This window comes from Salvelinus sp. IW2-2015, unplaced genomic scaffold (genome assembly GCF_002910315.2).
Source record: "Salvelinus sp. IW2-2015 unplaced genomic scaffold, ASM291031v2 Un_scaffold3279, whole genome shotgun sequence".
In the NCBI taxonomy this organism is placed as follows: domain Eukaryota; kingdom Metazoa; phylum Chordata; class Actinopteri; order Salmoniformes; family Salmonidae; genus Salvelinus; species Salvelinus sp. IW2-2015.
The window spans coordinates 2,144-17,195 of NW_019944564.1; the positions used below are offsets into that span (position 1 = coordinate 2,144).

The window sequence follows — 15,052 nt, forward strand, 5'->3', positions numbered from 1 at the left end:
ACTGACCATCTAACTAGGCCATCTAACTGAACATTCTACTGACCCATCTAACTGACCATCTAACTGCACCATCTAACTGGACCCAGCTGCCTTTGCTCTAGAACAAGTTGCAGAGTATGATCTTATTGTCACCTTACAACATCAGAGGTTGATCTTATGTCACCTAAACATCAGAGGTTGATCTTATTGTTCACCTAAACTCAGAGGTTATCTTATTTGTCACCTAAACATCAGAGGTAATAATATCATCTTGCGTTGTCTGTTGTCTTGTTTTCATAAGGAGTGATGAAGTGAAGAAGACCTCACACAGCCTTTCTCCCAGGAGATCAGGACCCATCCATGTGAGTGACCTCTAATATATAAATAATATATTCCTCTCTCTTGCCCCGCCTTCCATCGTCTACCTGTCTCTGTTCAACCTGCCTGCATTTTCTGTGTTCAGTTGAAGAACATTGGACCCTTCTGCCTCCAGGCTTCTTCTACAAGGACAACAGTACGTCAGCTTCTTTTGGAGAGAGAAGATCTTCCATCCACGTATCCTTTATCGTCTACTGTCTGTCCTCAACACAAACCATTGTTAAAACCCCTGCTCTAATACAACCCTGACACACAACCCTATTCCAACTGATTGTTTGTTCTCCATGAGTAGTGGTGGTGTAGCTGTTCCTTTCATCAAGGCCCTGCAGAAATGCCCAGTTCATAACGGAGTATGTGAGGAGCAAACCGAGAGATCGACCTCCTTCAACAATCAAACTGGACAAGCGCAAGCACCAGGAACCTGTTGACCCCTTAAGTGACACCTAATGACCCCAGTTCGGTTAGAGGTCGTCTTCTCGTCCTTTACTGTTTTGTCCTCCTTCTCCAGCACATCTCCAAAGGAAACAAGGGGGAAACTATACCATACATACTGTCACCTCCACTATACCATTACATACGTCACCCCACTATTACCATACATACTGTCACCTCCACTATACCATACATACTTCCTCCACTATACCATACATACTGTCACCCCATAACCATACATAAGGTGGACATTATATAGGGGTGCTAAACATAAACTGAATCAAACATTTTATGGTGAGAGAAGCACAACTGTTTCCCATCCAGATAAGAGGTTCAACTTTACAATTGTCAGTCCCAGTATCATTCTAGTAGGTTTCTAATAGGCAGGTAGAATTGTTCAGTTGTAGCCTGGGCTGTTGGCATTATTAAAACACTGCTTTTCCTTTCCGACCTTGGTCATACGAATCCACAGCTTCACCTTACTACAGCTTTCAGCATCACACTGTTTAGCTTTCTCACTGCTCTACTGTTGCTAATAGCTTGTAATCGGTGTCAGACTTGGTGACAGAAGTGGACACACTGGGTCTACTGTGCTAATAGCTTGTATCAGTGTCAGATTGGTGAGAGGAAGTGGACACACTGCATCTACTGTGCTAATAGCTTTTATCGGTTGTTCAGATGGGACAGGAATGTGGACGCAGTGGCTCTACTGTAGCTAATAGCTTGTATCAGGTTCAGACTTTGACAGGAAGTGCGACGCAGTGGCTCTACTTTGCTTAATAGCTTGTATCGGTGTCAGACTGGGTGACAGGAAGTGGACGCAGTGGGCTCTACTGTGCTAATAGCTTGTATCGGTGTCCAACTTCGGTGACAGGAAGTGGACGCAAGTGGCTCTACTGTGCTATACTGTATCGTTGCAGACTTTGTGCAGGGAATGGACGCAGTGGCTCTACTGTGCTAATAGCTTGTATCCGGTGTCAGGACTGGTGACAGAGAAGTGACCCAGTGGCTCTACTGTGCTAAATTAGCTTGTATCGGTGTCCAGACTTCGGTGACAGAAGTGACGCATGCTTCTACTGTGCTAATAGCTTGTATCGGTTGTCACTTCGGTGACAGAAAGTGACACACTGGCTCTACTGTGCTAATAGCTTGTTCCAGTTTTCAACTGTGGTGACCAGGGAATGGACACCACTGGCTCCTACTGTGCTAAGCTTGTATCGGTCAGACTTGGTGAGAGGAAGTGGACACACTGGCTCTACTGCTGCATAATAGTTGGTATTCAGTTGTCAGACTTGGGACAGGAGTGGACAACTGGCTCTACTGTGCTAAATACTTGTATCAGTGTCAGACTTGGTACAGGAAGTGGACACAGGGTTGTGCTACCTTTAGCTTGTATCAGTGTCAGACTTGAGTGAGAGAAGTGACACACTGGCTCTACTGTGCAATAGCTTGTATCAGTGTCAGACTTGGTGACAGGAAAGTGACGCAGTGGCTCTACTGTGCTAATAGCTTGTACGGTGTCAGACTTGGTGACAGGAAGTGACCACTTGCTACTGTGCTAATACTTGTATCGGCTGTCAGACTTGGTAGAGGAAGTGGACCACAGTGGCTTACTGTGCTAATAGCTGTATCAGGTGTCAGACTGGTGACAGGAAGTGACACACTGGCTCTACTGTGCTAATAGCTTGTATCGGTGTCATACTTGGTGAGAGAAGTGACACACTGCTCTACTGTCTAATAGCTTTGATCGGTGGCAACTTGGTGAGAGGAAGTGACACACGCGTCTTACGTGCTAATAGCTTTGTATCCAGTGTCGACTTGGTAGAGAGGAAGCTGGGACACACTGGCTCTACTTGTGCTAATAGCCTTGTATCGGGGTCAGACTTGAGAGAAGTGGACACATAGGCTCTTACTGTGCTAATACTTGTATCGGTGCAACTTATGTACAGGGAAGTGGACACAGGTGGGCTCTACTGTGCTAATTAGCTCGTATCGTGTCAGACTTGGTGAAAGGAAGTGGACACACTGGCTTCTACTGTGCTATAGCTGTATCGGTAGTCAGACTTTTGTGAGAGGAAGTGGACACACTTGGGCTTCTACTGTGCTAATAGCTTGTATCCGGGTTCGCACTTGTGAGAGTAAGTGACACACTGGCTCTACTGTGCTAAAGCTTGTATCAGTGTCAACTTGGGGAGAGGGAAGTGGACAACTGGCTCTACTGTGCTAATACTTGTATCGGTGTCAGACTTGGTGACAGGAAGTGGACACAGTGGTCTACTGTGCTAATAGCTGTAATTCAGTGTCAGACTTGGTGAAGAGGAAGTGACACACTGCTCGACTTGCTAAAGCTTGTATCGGTGTCAGACTTTGGTGACAGGAAGTGGACACACTGGCTCTTACTGTGCTAATAGCTTTGTATTCAGTGTCAGACTTGGTGAAGGAAGTGGACACACTGGCTCTACTGTGCCTAATAGCTTGGTATCAGTGTCAGACTTGGGTGACAGGAAGTGGACACACTGGCCTCTACTGTGCTAATACTCTGTATTCAGTGTCAGACTTTGTGGAGAGGAAAGTGAACAGTGGTCTACTGTGCTAATAGCTTGTACCCAGTGTCAGACTTGGTGAGAGGAAGTGGACACATGGCTCTTACCTGTGCCTAATAGCTTTATCAGTGTCAGACCTTGTGAGAGGAAGTGGACACAGTGGTTCTACTTGCTAAATAGCTTGTATCAGTGTCAGACATTGGTAGAGGAAGTGGAACAACGCTGGCTTCTAACTTGCTAATAGCTGTATCGGTGTCAGGACTTGGTGAGAGGAAGGGACACACTGCTCCTTACCTGTGCTAATACTTTATCAGTTGTCAGACTTGGTGAGAGAAGTGGACACAGTGGTTCTACTGTGTAATAGCTTTGATTCAGTTTCAGACTTGGTGAGAGGAAGTGGACACACTGGCTCTACTGTGCTAATAGCTTGTATCGGTGTCAGACTTGGGTGACAGGAAGTGGACCAGTGGCCTCTACGTGCTAATAGCTGTATCGTGTCAGAACTTGGTGAGAGGGAAGTGGACACACTGGCTCTCTTGCTAATGCTTGTATCGTATGTCAGACTTAGGTGACAGGAAGTGGACACAAGTGGCTCTACTGTGCTAATAGCTTGTATCAGTGTTTAGACTTGGTGGAGAAAATGTGGACCACACTGCTCTACTGCTGCTAATAGCTTGTAAGTGTCAGACGTGGTGAGAGGAAGTGCACACACTGGCTCTTACTGGGCTAATAGCTCTGTATCAGTGTCAGACTTGTGCAGAGGAAGTGGACACACTGGCTCTACTGTGCAATAGCTTGTATCAGTGTCAACTTGGTGAGAGGAACAGCCAGTGGACACACTGCTCTACTGTGCTAATTAGCTTTGTATCAGTGTCAGACTTGGTGAGAGGAAGTGGACACCACTGCTCTACTTTGCTATTAGCTTTGTATTCAGTTTTGTCAGACTGTGGTTGAGAGGAAGTGGAACCACTGGCTCTACTGTGGCTATAGCTTGTATCGGTCTGTTCAGACTGTGGTTGAGAGGAAGTGGAACGCAGTGGCTCTACTGTGCTAATAGCTTGTATCGAGTGTCAGACTTGGTGAGAGGAGTTGACACAACGGCTCTACTGTGCATAGCTTGTATCGGGTGTCAGACTTGGTGAGAGGAAGTGGGACACCACTGGGCTCTACTGTGCTAATAGCTTGTATCAGTGTCAGACTTGTAGAGGGAAGTGGACGGCAGTGGCTCTACTGTTGCCTAATAGGTTTAATCCGTCATGTCAGGACTTGGTGAGAGTAAGTGGAACACACTTGCTCTACTGTGCTAATAGCTTGTATCGGTGCTCAACTTGGGGTGACAGGAAGTGAGACACAACTGGCTCTACTTGCTAAAGCTTGATATCGGTGTTCAGACTTGGTGAGAGGAAGTAACACACTGGCTCTACTGTGCTAAAGCTTGTATCAGTGTCAGACTTGGTGAGAGGAAGTGGGACCACCACTGGCTCTACTGGCTAGTAGCTGTGTTTCAGTGTCCAGACTTTGGTGAGAGAGAAGTGACACCACTGGCTCTTACTGTCGCTAATAGCTTTGTTAATCAGTGTCAACTTGTGAGAGGAAAGTGGACCCACAGTGTTCTACTTTGCTAATAGCTTGTATCAGTGTCAGACTTGTGAGAGGAAGGTGGACACACTGGCTCTACTGTGCTAATACTTGTATCAGTGTCGAAATCCTGGTATAGAAAGTGCTCCGGTTGTAAAATACTAGCCTAGACGTACACACAGTCTCAGTCAGCATAGCAACCTTGGTCCTCGGAACATAATGTTGATCCAACCTCAACAATAAACATTACTCTCCCCTTTCACATGAACCTAACAGCTTTGTGGGGGCGATACTGTTGGTAATGGGGATGGTTCTGAATCAATTAGTCTAGTTAGGCCAGTTTGGCTGGTTTAGGCCAGTTTTGGTTAGGGGTTGACTGGGTTAGGCCGTTGGCTGGTTGTAGCCAGTTTGGGTTAGGAGGGTTTGGACGGTTAGGCAGTTTTGGGCTGTGAAGTGGTGAGGGTGTTTGAGGATGGGGGTAGGACTGATGTCTGGCCAGATAAGGGCTGAGGAATAGTTCGAGTGGTGTATTACAGGGTTGATGGGTTGGGTTCAGAGGTCAAGGGTCTTAGTAGTATTAGGTACAGATGGGTAGGTCAGAGTAGGGTCTTATAGTGGTGTATTACAGATGGGTTAGGGTCAAGAGGTTTTAGTCTTAGTTGTGTATACAGGGATGGGTAGGGTCAAGGTCAGGGTCAGTAGTGGATGTATTTACCAGGGATGGGAGGGTCAGAACGTCAGGGTCTTAGTAGTGGTGTATTACAGGATGGGTAGAGGTCAGGGTTACGTCTTAGTAGTGTGTATTACAGGGATGCGTTAGGGTCAGAAGGTCAGGGTCTTAGTAGTGGTGTATTACCAGGAGCGGTAGGGTTCCAGAGCGTCAGGTCCCTTATAGTGGTATACAGGAGGGTAGGGCCGTAGTAATGTGTATTACAGATGGGTCAGATTAGGGTCTATAGTGGTTATACGGGAGGGAGGTCAGAGGGTCAGGTTCTTCATAGTGGGATTAACAGGGATGGTAGGGTCAGAGCAGTGGTTTAGTAATGGTGTATTACAGGGATGCGTAGGCGTCAAGTCAGAGGTCTTAAGTAGTTGGTGTATTACAGGATGGTCTAGGGTCAGAGGTCAGGGTCTATATGGTGTATTACCAGGGAGGGGTAGGCGTTCAGAGGTCAGTCTTGTAGTGGTGTATAACAGGATGGGTAGGTAGAGTCAGGGTTTTATTAGTGGTTATTACAGGGATGGTAGGGTCAGAGGTCAGGTTTTAGTAATGGTGATTTACAGGATAGGTGAGGTCAGAGTCAGGGTTTATAGTGGTGTTAATTACAGGAGATGCGTAGGGTCGAGGAGTCAAGGTCTTTAGTAGTGTGTGATTACAGGGATGGGTAAGGTCAAGACGTCAGGGTTTTAGTATATGGTGTATACAGGAGAGTCAGGTCAGGCAGTAGTTGGTGTACAGGTATCGGGTCAAGAGGTCTTAGTAGTGGTGCTATTACAGGATGGGTAGCGTCAGAGGTTAGGGTCTTAGTAGTGGTGTATTACAGGATGGGGTCAGAGGTATAAAGGTCTAGATTGTATAAATATGGGTCAGAGTGGTTAGAGTGGTGTATTACCAGGATGGTCAAGAGGTATCAGGTTTTAGTAGTGGTGTATTACAGGGGCATGGTAGGTCTTTAGTAAATGGTCGTTATTTACAGGGATAGGTAGTGGTCAGAAGGTCAGGGTCTTAGAGTGGTGTATTACCAGGATGGTCCCCGCACGCAGAGGTCAGGGTTTAGTGTGGTGTATACAGGGATGGGTAGGGTCTTTATAATGGTTTTATTACAGGGATGCGTAGGTCAGAGTCAGGGCTTAGCTATGGTTTTACAAGGGATGGGTAGGGTCACCTCAAGATCAGGGTCTATAATGTGTGTATACAGGGATGGTAGGGTCAGAGGTCCGAGTTAGTAGTTTGTTGACACATGGAGTTCCTGATGCAGGACTTAAGCTGCGTTCCATACCTGTTAGATAGATGGGTGTTGGGTAGCTTACATGTTCTCTCAGGACTACCTGTCGTGATGTTGCCTGGAGATGACTAGCAGTTACATAGGGAGTAGCTTAATGCAGACTACTGCTAGTTCCTGAAGGGATTACATCATAACTGTTAGATAGATGGTTGTTGAGTAGCTTAACATGTTCTAGGACCTGTCTATTGTTCGAGATGGCTAACTACCGTCGTCCACAGTTCCTGTAGAGATGGGATTTAAGCTACGTCCACTACATTCTCAGGTAGATAAGGTACAGTTAGGTGCCTGTAATTATACTCTCAGACTCACCTGTCGTTAGTTACGAGATGACTTGTAATTCGCTCCACTACCTGATAGATGAGACTTTTTTTAGTTTTTTTTATTTTTTAAACTGTGTCCAGCTACTCACTCAGGAGAAACATTACGGTCTGTTTAATTTAGCTCCACTCACCAAGAGCAGTACTCTATAGTCACTCAAAGTTCACGGTCTGTTAATTTAGCTCCACTCACCATGAGCAGTAGTACTTAGCCCTGGTACGGTCTGTTAATTTAGTCCCACTCACCAGGAGAACAGTTACCGTCTGTTAATTTAGCTCCACTCACCAAGAACAGTTTACGGTCTGTTAATTTAGCTCCACTCAACCAAGGAGAACAGTTACGGTCTGTTAATTTTTTTTTAGCGTTTCCCACTCACCAGAGCACGTTACCGTCTGTTAATTTAGCTCCACTCACCAGGAGAACAGTTTACGCGTCTGTTAATTTAGCTCCACTCACCAGTGGAGAACAGTTAACGGTCTGTTAATTAGCCCACTCACCAAAACAGTTTACGGTCTGTTAATTTAGCTCCACTCACCCAAGAGAACAGTGTACGGTCTTGTTAATTTAGCCACACTTCACCAAGAGAACCAGTTACGCTGTTAATTAGCTCCACTCACCAAGGAGAACAGTACGGTCTGTTAATTTAGTCCTCCACTCACCAGGAGAACAGTTACGGTCTTTAATTTAGTCCACTCACCAAGAGAACAGTTACGGTCTGTTAATTAGCTCCACTCACCACGGAGAACAGTTACGGTCTGTTAATTACCTCCACTCACCAAGAGAACAATAAAAAACCCAAACATTTACGGTCTGTTAATTTAGCTCCACTCAAACCAGGGAGAACAGTTTACGGTCTGTTAATTTAGGCCCACTCACCAGACGAGAACAGTTACGGTTGTTAATTAGCTCCACACTCACCAGAGAACAGTTACGTCTGTGTAATTTAGCTCCACTCACCAGGAGAACAGTTACGGTTGTAATTTAGCTCCACGCACAAGAGAGACGCTATTAGCTCTAAAATACGGTCTGTTAATTTAGCTCCCACTCACCAAGAGAACCATTACGTCTGTTAATTTAGCTCCACTCACCAGGAGAACAGTACGGCTCTGTTAATTATAGCTCCACTCACAGGAGAACAGTTACGCGTCTGTTTAATTTAGCTCACCACCAGGGAGAAACAAGTTACGTTCTGTTAATTTAGCTCACTCACAACAGGAGAACATTACGTGTCTAGTTAATATTAGCTCCACTCACCAAGAGAAACAGTTACGGTCTTGTTAATTTAGCTACACTCCACCAGCGAAACAGTACGGTCTGTTAATTGCCCACTCACCAGGAGAACCAGTTTACGGTCTGTTAATTGTAGTCCACTCACCAGGAGAACAGTTACGGTCTGTTAATTTTAGCTCCACTCACCAGAGAACAGTTACGTCTGTTAATTTAGCTCACTCACCAGGAGAACAGTACGTCTGTTAATTTAGCTCCACTCACCAGGGAGAACATACGGTACTGTTAATTTAGCTCACTCACCAGGAGAACAGTTTACGGTCTGTTAATTTAGCTCCACTTCACCAAGAAGATAACAGTTACGTCTGTAATTTAGCGTCCACTCACCAGACGAGAACATTACGTGTCTGTTAATTGAAAGCCTCCCACTCACCAAGAGAATACAGTTACCGGTCTGTTAATTAGTCCTACTCACCAAGAACAGTTACGCTCGTTAATTTAGCTCCACTCACCAGGAGAACAGTTACGGTCTGTTAATTTAGCTCCCTCACCAGAGAACAGTTACGTCTGTTAATTTAGCTCCACTCACCTGAGAACAGTTACGGCTCTGTTAATTTAGCTCCACTCACCAAGAGAACAGTTACGGTCTTAATTTAGTCCACTCACAAGAAGAAACAGTTACGCGTCTCTGTTAATTTAACTCCACTCACCAAGCGGAACAGTTGCGGTCTGTTAATTTAGCTCCACTCACCAACGAGAACAGTTACGGTCTGTTAATTTAGCTCCACTACCCAGAGAGAACATTACGGTCTTGTTAATTAGCTCCACTCACCAGGAGAACAGTTACGGTCTGTAATTTAGCTCCCCACTCACCAAGGAGAACCAGTACGGTCTGTTAATTTAGCATCCACTCACCAGAGAACAGTTACGGTCTGTATTTCCACTACCGAGCAATTTAATAGCTCCACTCACAAGGAACAGTTACGCGTCTGTTAATTAGCTCACTCACCAGGAAAACAGTTACGGCTGTTAATTTAGCTCCACCTTCACCAAGAGAAACAGTTGACGTTGTTAATTTAGAGCTCCACTCACAGAGAACAGTTACGGTCTGTTTTAATTTAGCTTCCACTCACGCAGAGAACAGTACGGGTCTGTTAATTTAGCTCCACTCACCAGAGAGAACAGTTACGGTCTGTTTAATTAGCTCACTCACCACGGAGAAACAGTTACGGTCTCTGTTAATTTAGCTCCACTCACCAGAGAACAGTTACGTCTTTAATTTAGCCACCTCAAAGAACCACTCTATAGCTCCACCAAGGAGAACAGTTACGGGTCTTGTTAATTTAGCTCCACTCACCAGAGAGAACAGTTACGGTCTGTTAATTTAGCTCCACTCACCAGAGAACAGTTTACGGTGTCTGTTAATTTAGCCTCCACTCACCCAAGAGAACAGTTTACGGTCTGCTTAATTTAAGCCAACTCACCAAGGAAGAACAGTTACGGTTCTGTTAATTTAGCTCCACTCCACCAAGAGAACAGTTACGGTCTGTGAATTTTAGCTCACTCACCAGAGAGAAACAGTTACGGTCTGTTAAATTTAGCTACTCACCAACGACGTCTGTTAGGCCCATCACCAGTGAAGAACAGTTACGTCTGTTAATTTAGCTCCCACCTCACCAGAGAACGTTACGGCTGTTAATTTAACTCCACTCACCAGTGAGAAAGTAGGCTGATAAGTTGGACAGTACGTCTGTTAATTTAGGTCCACACAGAGACTCTCTTAGCTTCCACTCACCCAGGAGAACAGTTACGTCTGTTTAATTTAGCTCCACTCACTCAGGAGAACAGTTTACCGGTCTGCTTAATTAGCTCCACTCACCCAGGAGAACAGTTACGGTTCTGTAAGGTTAGCTCCACCACCAGGAGAACAGTACCGGTCTGGTTGAATTTAGCTCCACTCACCAACGAGAACATTACCGTCTGTTAAATTAGTCTCCACTCACCAAGAAAACAGTTACGGTCTGTTAATTTTAGCTTCCACTCACCAAGAGAACAGTTACGGTCTGAATTGTAGCTCACTCACCAACGAAACAGTTACGGTCTGTTAATTAGCTCCACTCACCAGAGAACCAGTTACGGTCTGTTAATTTAGCTCCCACTCACCAGGAAACAGTTACGGTCTGTTAATTTAGCCCTCCACTCACCAGGAGAACAGTTACGTCTGTTAATTTAGCTCCACTCACCAGCGAAAACAGTACGGTCTGTTAATTTAGCTCCACTCACCAAGAGAACAGTTACGTCGTTAATTAGTCCACTCACCAAGAAAACGTTACGGTCTGTTAATTTTAGCCCACTCACCAAGGAAACAGTTACGGTCTGTTATAATAGCTCCACTCACCAGGAGAACAGTACGGTCTGTAAATTTTAGCTCCACTCACCAGGGAACAGTACGGTCTGTAATTTAGCTCCCACTCACCAAGAGAACAGTACGTCTGTTAATTTAGCTCCACTCACAAGAGAACAGTTACGGTCTGTTAATTTAGCTCCACTCACCAGTGAGAACAGTTCGGTCTGTTAATTTAGCTCCACTACACCAAGAGAGAACAGTTACGGTCTGTTAATTTAGCTCCACTCACCAGGAGAACAGTTACGGTCTGTTAATTAGCTCCACTCACCAAGGAGAAACAGTTACGCGTTGTTAATTTAGCTCCACTCACCAGGAGAACAGTTACGGTCTGTTAATTTAGCTCCACTCACCAGGAGAACAGTTACGGTCTGTTTTAATTTAGCTCCACTCACCAAGAGAACAGTTACGCGTCTGTTAATTTAGCTCCACTCACCAGAGAAGAACCAGTTACGGTCTGTTAATTTAGCCGCCACTCACCAAGAGGAACAGTTACGGTCTGTTAATTTAGCTCCACTCACCAAGAGAACAGTTACGGTCTGTTAATTTAGCTCCACTCACCAGGAGAACAGTTACGGTCTGTTAATTTAGCTCCACTCACCAATGAGAACAGTTACGGTCTGTTAATTTAGCTCCTATCCCCCTCACCAAGAGAACAGTTACGGTCTGTTAATTTAGTCCCACTCACCAGAGAGAACAGTTACGGTCTGTTAATTTAAGCTCCACTCACCAGGAGAACAGTTACGGTCTGTTAATTTAGCTCCACTCACCAGAGAGAACAGTTACGGTCTGTTAATTTAGCGCCACTCACCAAGAGAACAGTTACGGTCTGTTAATTTAGCGCTCTCCACTCCACCAGAGAACAGTTACGGTCTGTTAATTTAGCTCCACTCACCAGGGAGAACAGTTACGGTCTGTTAATTTTAGCTCCACTCACCAAGAGAACAGTTACGGTCTGTTAATTTAGCTCCACTCACCAAGAGAACAGTTACCGTCTGTTAATTTAGCTCCACTCACCAGTGAGAACAGTTACGGTCTGTTAATTTAGCTCCACTCACCAGCGAGAACAGTTACGTCTGTTAATTTAGCTCCACATCACCAGTGAGAACAGTTACGGTCTGTTAATTTAGCTCCACTCACCAGGAGAACAGTTACGGTACTCTGTTAATTTAGCTCCACTCACCAAGAGAACAGTTACGGTCTGTTAATTTAGCTCCAACTCACCAGTGAGAACAGTTACGGTTCTTGTTAATTTAGCTCCACTCACCAGGAGAACAGTTACGGTTCTGTTAATTTAGCTCCACTCACCAGGAGAACAGTTACGTCTGTTAATTTAGCTCCACTCACCAAGAGAACATGTTACGGTCTGTTAATTTAGCTCCACTCACCAGGAGAAAGTTACGGTTCTGTTAATTTAGCTCCACTCACCAGGAGAACAGTTACGGTCTGTTAATTTAGCCCACCACCAGAAACAAGTCGGTCTGTTAATTAGCTCCACTCACCAAGAGAACAGTTACGGTCTGTTAATTTAGCTCACTCACCAAAGAGAAACAGTTACGGTCTGTTAATTTAGCTCCACTCACCAAGAGAACAGTACGGTCTGTTAATTTAGCTCCACTCACCAGGAGAACATTACGCGTCTGTTAATTAGCTCCACTCACCAGGAGAACAGTTACGGTCTGTTAATTTGTAGCTCCACTCACCAGGAGAAACACTTTGTTTCCATGTTGAGAGATTCCAGAACCTCAGAGAGACACGCTGGCCCGTATTTATAACAGGTCTGGATGACCAAGCCTGTCATCATACAGTCCATTCTATACCAAGCCTGTCATCCAGTCCATCTATAACCAAGCCTGTCATCCAGTCCATCTATGCCAAGCCTGTCGTCATACAGTCCATCTATACCAAGCCTGTCATCATACAGTCCATCTATACCAAGCCTGTCATCATACAGTCCATCTTATACCCAAGCCTGTCATTCCAGTACCATCTATACCCAAGCCTGTCGTCATCCAGTCCATCTATACCAAGCCTGTCATCATACAGTCCATCTATACCAAGCCTGTCATCATACAGTCCATCTATACCAAGCCTGTCTATCACAGTGCCTCCCATGCTAGACTTGTTACTGTCTGAATAGAGAATGACCCCTAGCCAGTAAGTTAGTTACTTCAGGGTCCAGGCCTGTTCCAGTCAGATACACACCCAGTCCTCTGCTAGACGTGTTACTGTGCTGAATAGAGAATGACCCCTAGCCAGTAAGTTAGTTACTTCAGGGTCCAGGCCTGTTCCAGTCAGATACACACCCAGTCAATCAGTCAGCTAGACAGGCTCTATCTGGAAAGGAAGACAGACTACATCACAATCCTCCTGACCCATGTTACTATTCATTCTCTTAGATTACAATCCCTCCTTCTCCTTAACTTTATCAAGTGCAATTGTACTCTGTTTTTTTTATATGTATTCTAACTACCTTCACAGAACTATTTTAAGGACTATCTGATTAAATAAGGACTGCGTTCTCAGTCTCCACATTGGAGTGAGCTAATCTGCTCGACGTTTAGTACCATGCTGACCTAATCCACAGCACGCTCTGTGTCTGTCTCCGTATGACTGGAGTCTCTTCTGACAAGTCCTCTTTGTCTGCTTTGAGCAAAAGTTGTTTTCATTGGCAATACCACAGAGACCTGTCTTAGTTGAGTCAGAGACACAGAGCCATAACTGAGGGTGATTGATATCCTACAGCATAAGACTGAAGATGCCATAACTACAGGCCTTAATGGGCCGTGTTAGGAAACAGACACTGATTGGTCTACAGTGGAGCTATCAGTCCTTAAAGGGTTCTAGAGGGTTATTATTGAACATGTTTGTGATATTAACTTTACCTAGTAGCACATATGATACCACACTATCTGCATGTGTTAGGATGTCCTTTTAATATATATATATATATCTATGATATATTCTGATACTATTGCCTTTCACCAAACTGGTATAAACAAGAGAAAATGATCACATTTATTTTACCAAACTGGTGAGAATTGAAGTACCTCAGACACCACTAGAGTATTTTTGTAATGCTGTGAATTGAACAGAGAAAAAGCTAAAGAGTCAATATTTTTCTCACACAATTGAATAAAGAAGCAAAACCGAGAAATGTTGTGAGACGTGATGTTTCTCTGGTCCAGCAGTGCCTTGGCCCGTTACTATACGGCTAAGACATAATCCTGTTCAGAGCTCCAGCCCCCTCTAGTCTACATTCTACTGCTACTGTACATGACGGGGCTGGAGGCTGAGGAACCGTTCCGAAACGGTATTTGGTGAAAGGAACCGTCCCGAAACGGCCTGGGTACCAGTCTATTTGTGCCATCATGCCACTCCTTGCCGGTTTGGCATGACAAGGAGTTGAGATGATGACACACAGATCTGGGAGCAGCTATCTTAAACAGTGTTGGTGAAAGGACTGAATCAATGGAGTTGTTCTTTAAGCAATGTGTTACTCAGCCAAAGGGGGCAGTAAGCCTCGGGGGAAGGGGAGGTCACTCGAGGGCTCACATCGTTTCAACTAGTAAATCAGTGATACAAAGCTACAATGATTCTGAATGGAAACCGGGTCCTCGTGGTTCTGGTTTCAAAGCTGTTGTCTAAAATGAGGATGATGAGTTAGTGGTTTTCCTAGTGGTTAAAGTAGAGCAGCCTACCCTGTCCTAGTGGTTAAAGTAGAGCAGCCTACCCTGTCCTAGTGGTTAAAGTTAGAGCAGCCTACCCTGTCCTAGTGGTTAAGTAGAGCAGCCTCCCTGTCCTAATGGTTAAAGTAGAGCAGCCTACCCTGTCCTAATCGGTTAAAGTAGAGCAGCCTACCCTGTCCTAGTGGTTAAAGTAGAGCAGCCTACCCTGTCCTAGTGGTTAAAGTAGAGCAGCCTACCCTGTCCTAATGGTTAAAGTAGAGCAGCTCCCCTGTCCTAATGGTTAAAGTAGAGCAGCCTACCCCTGTCATAATGGTTAAAGTAGAGCAGCCTACCCTGTCCTAGTGGTTAAGTAGAGCAGCCTACCCTGTCCTAGGTGTTAAAAGTAAGCGAGCTACCCTGTCTAATGGTTAAAGTAGAGCAGCCTACCCTGTCCTAGTGGTTAAAGTAGAGCAGGCCTACCTGTCCTAGTGGTTAAGTAGAGCATTCTACCCTGTGCTA

At 45.1% G+C, this 15,052-nt stretch overlaps 4 long non-coding RNA genes across 4 annotated transcripts; 3 read left to right on the forward strand and 1 right to left on the reverse strand.

Annotated features, from left to right (window-relative positions):
* The first annotated feature begins 10,974 nt into the window (after nucleotides 1–10,974).
* On the forward strand, nucleotides 10,975–11,208 carry LOC139025790 (uncharacterized). The gene is made up of 2 exons (XR_011477426.1): nucleotides 10,975–11,016; nucleotides 11,060–11,208. It is a non-coding gene; the product is annotated as an uncharacterized lncRNA (long non-coding RNA).
* Nucleotides 11,209–11,393: 185 nt separating this feature from the next.
* On the reverse strand, nucleotides 11,394–11,699 carry LOC139025791 (uncharacterized). Its single transcript, XR_011477427.1, has 2 exons — nucleotides 11,632–11,699; nucleotides 11,394–11,548 (listed from the first exon to the last, which is right to left on the reverse strand). It is a non-coding gene; the product is annotated as an uncharacterized lncRNA (long non-coding RNA).
* On the forward strand, nucleotides 11,585–11,874 carry LOC139025789 (uncharacterized). Its single transcript, XR_011477425.1, has 2 exons — nucleotides 11,585–11,771; nucleotides 11,814–11,874. It is a non-coding gene; the product is annotated as an uncharacterized lncRNA (long non-coding RNA).
* Nucleotides 11,875–11,973: 99 nt separating this feature from the next.
* LOC139025792 (uncharacterized) lies at nucleotides 11,974–12,826 on the forward strand. The gene is made up of 2 exons (XR_011477428.1): nucleotides 11,974–12,091; nucleotides 12,412–12,826. It is a non-coding gene; the product is annotated as an uncharacterized lncRNA (long non-coding RNA).
* The last annotated feature ends 2,226 nt before the right edge of the window (nucleotides 12,827–15,052 follow it).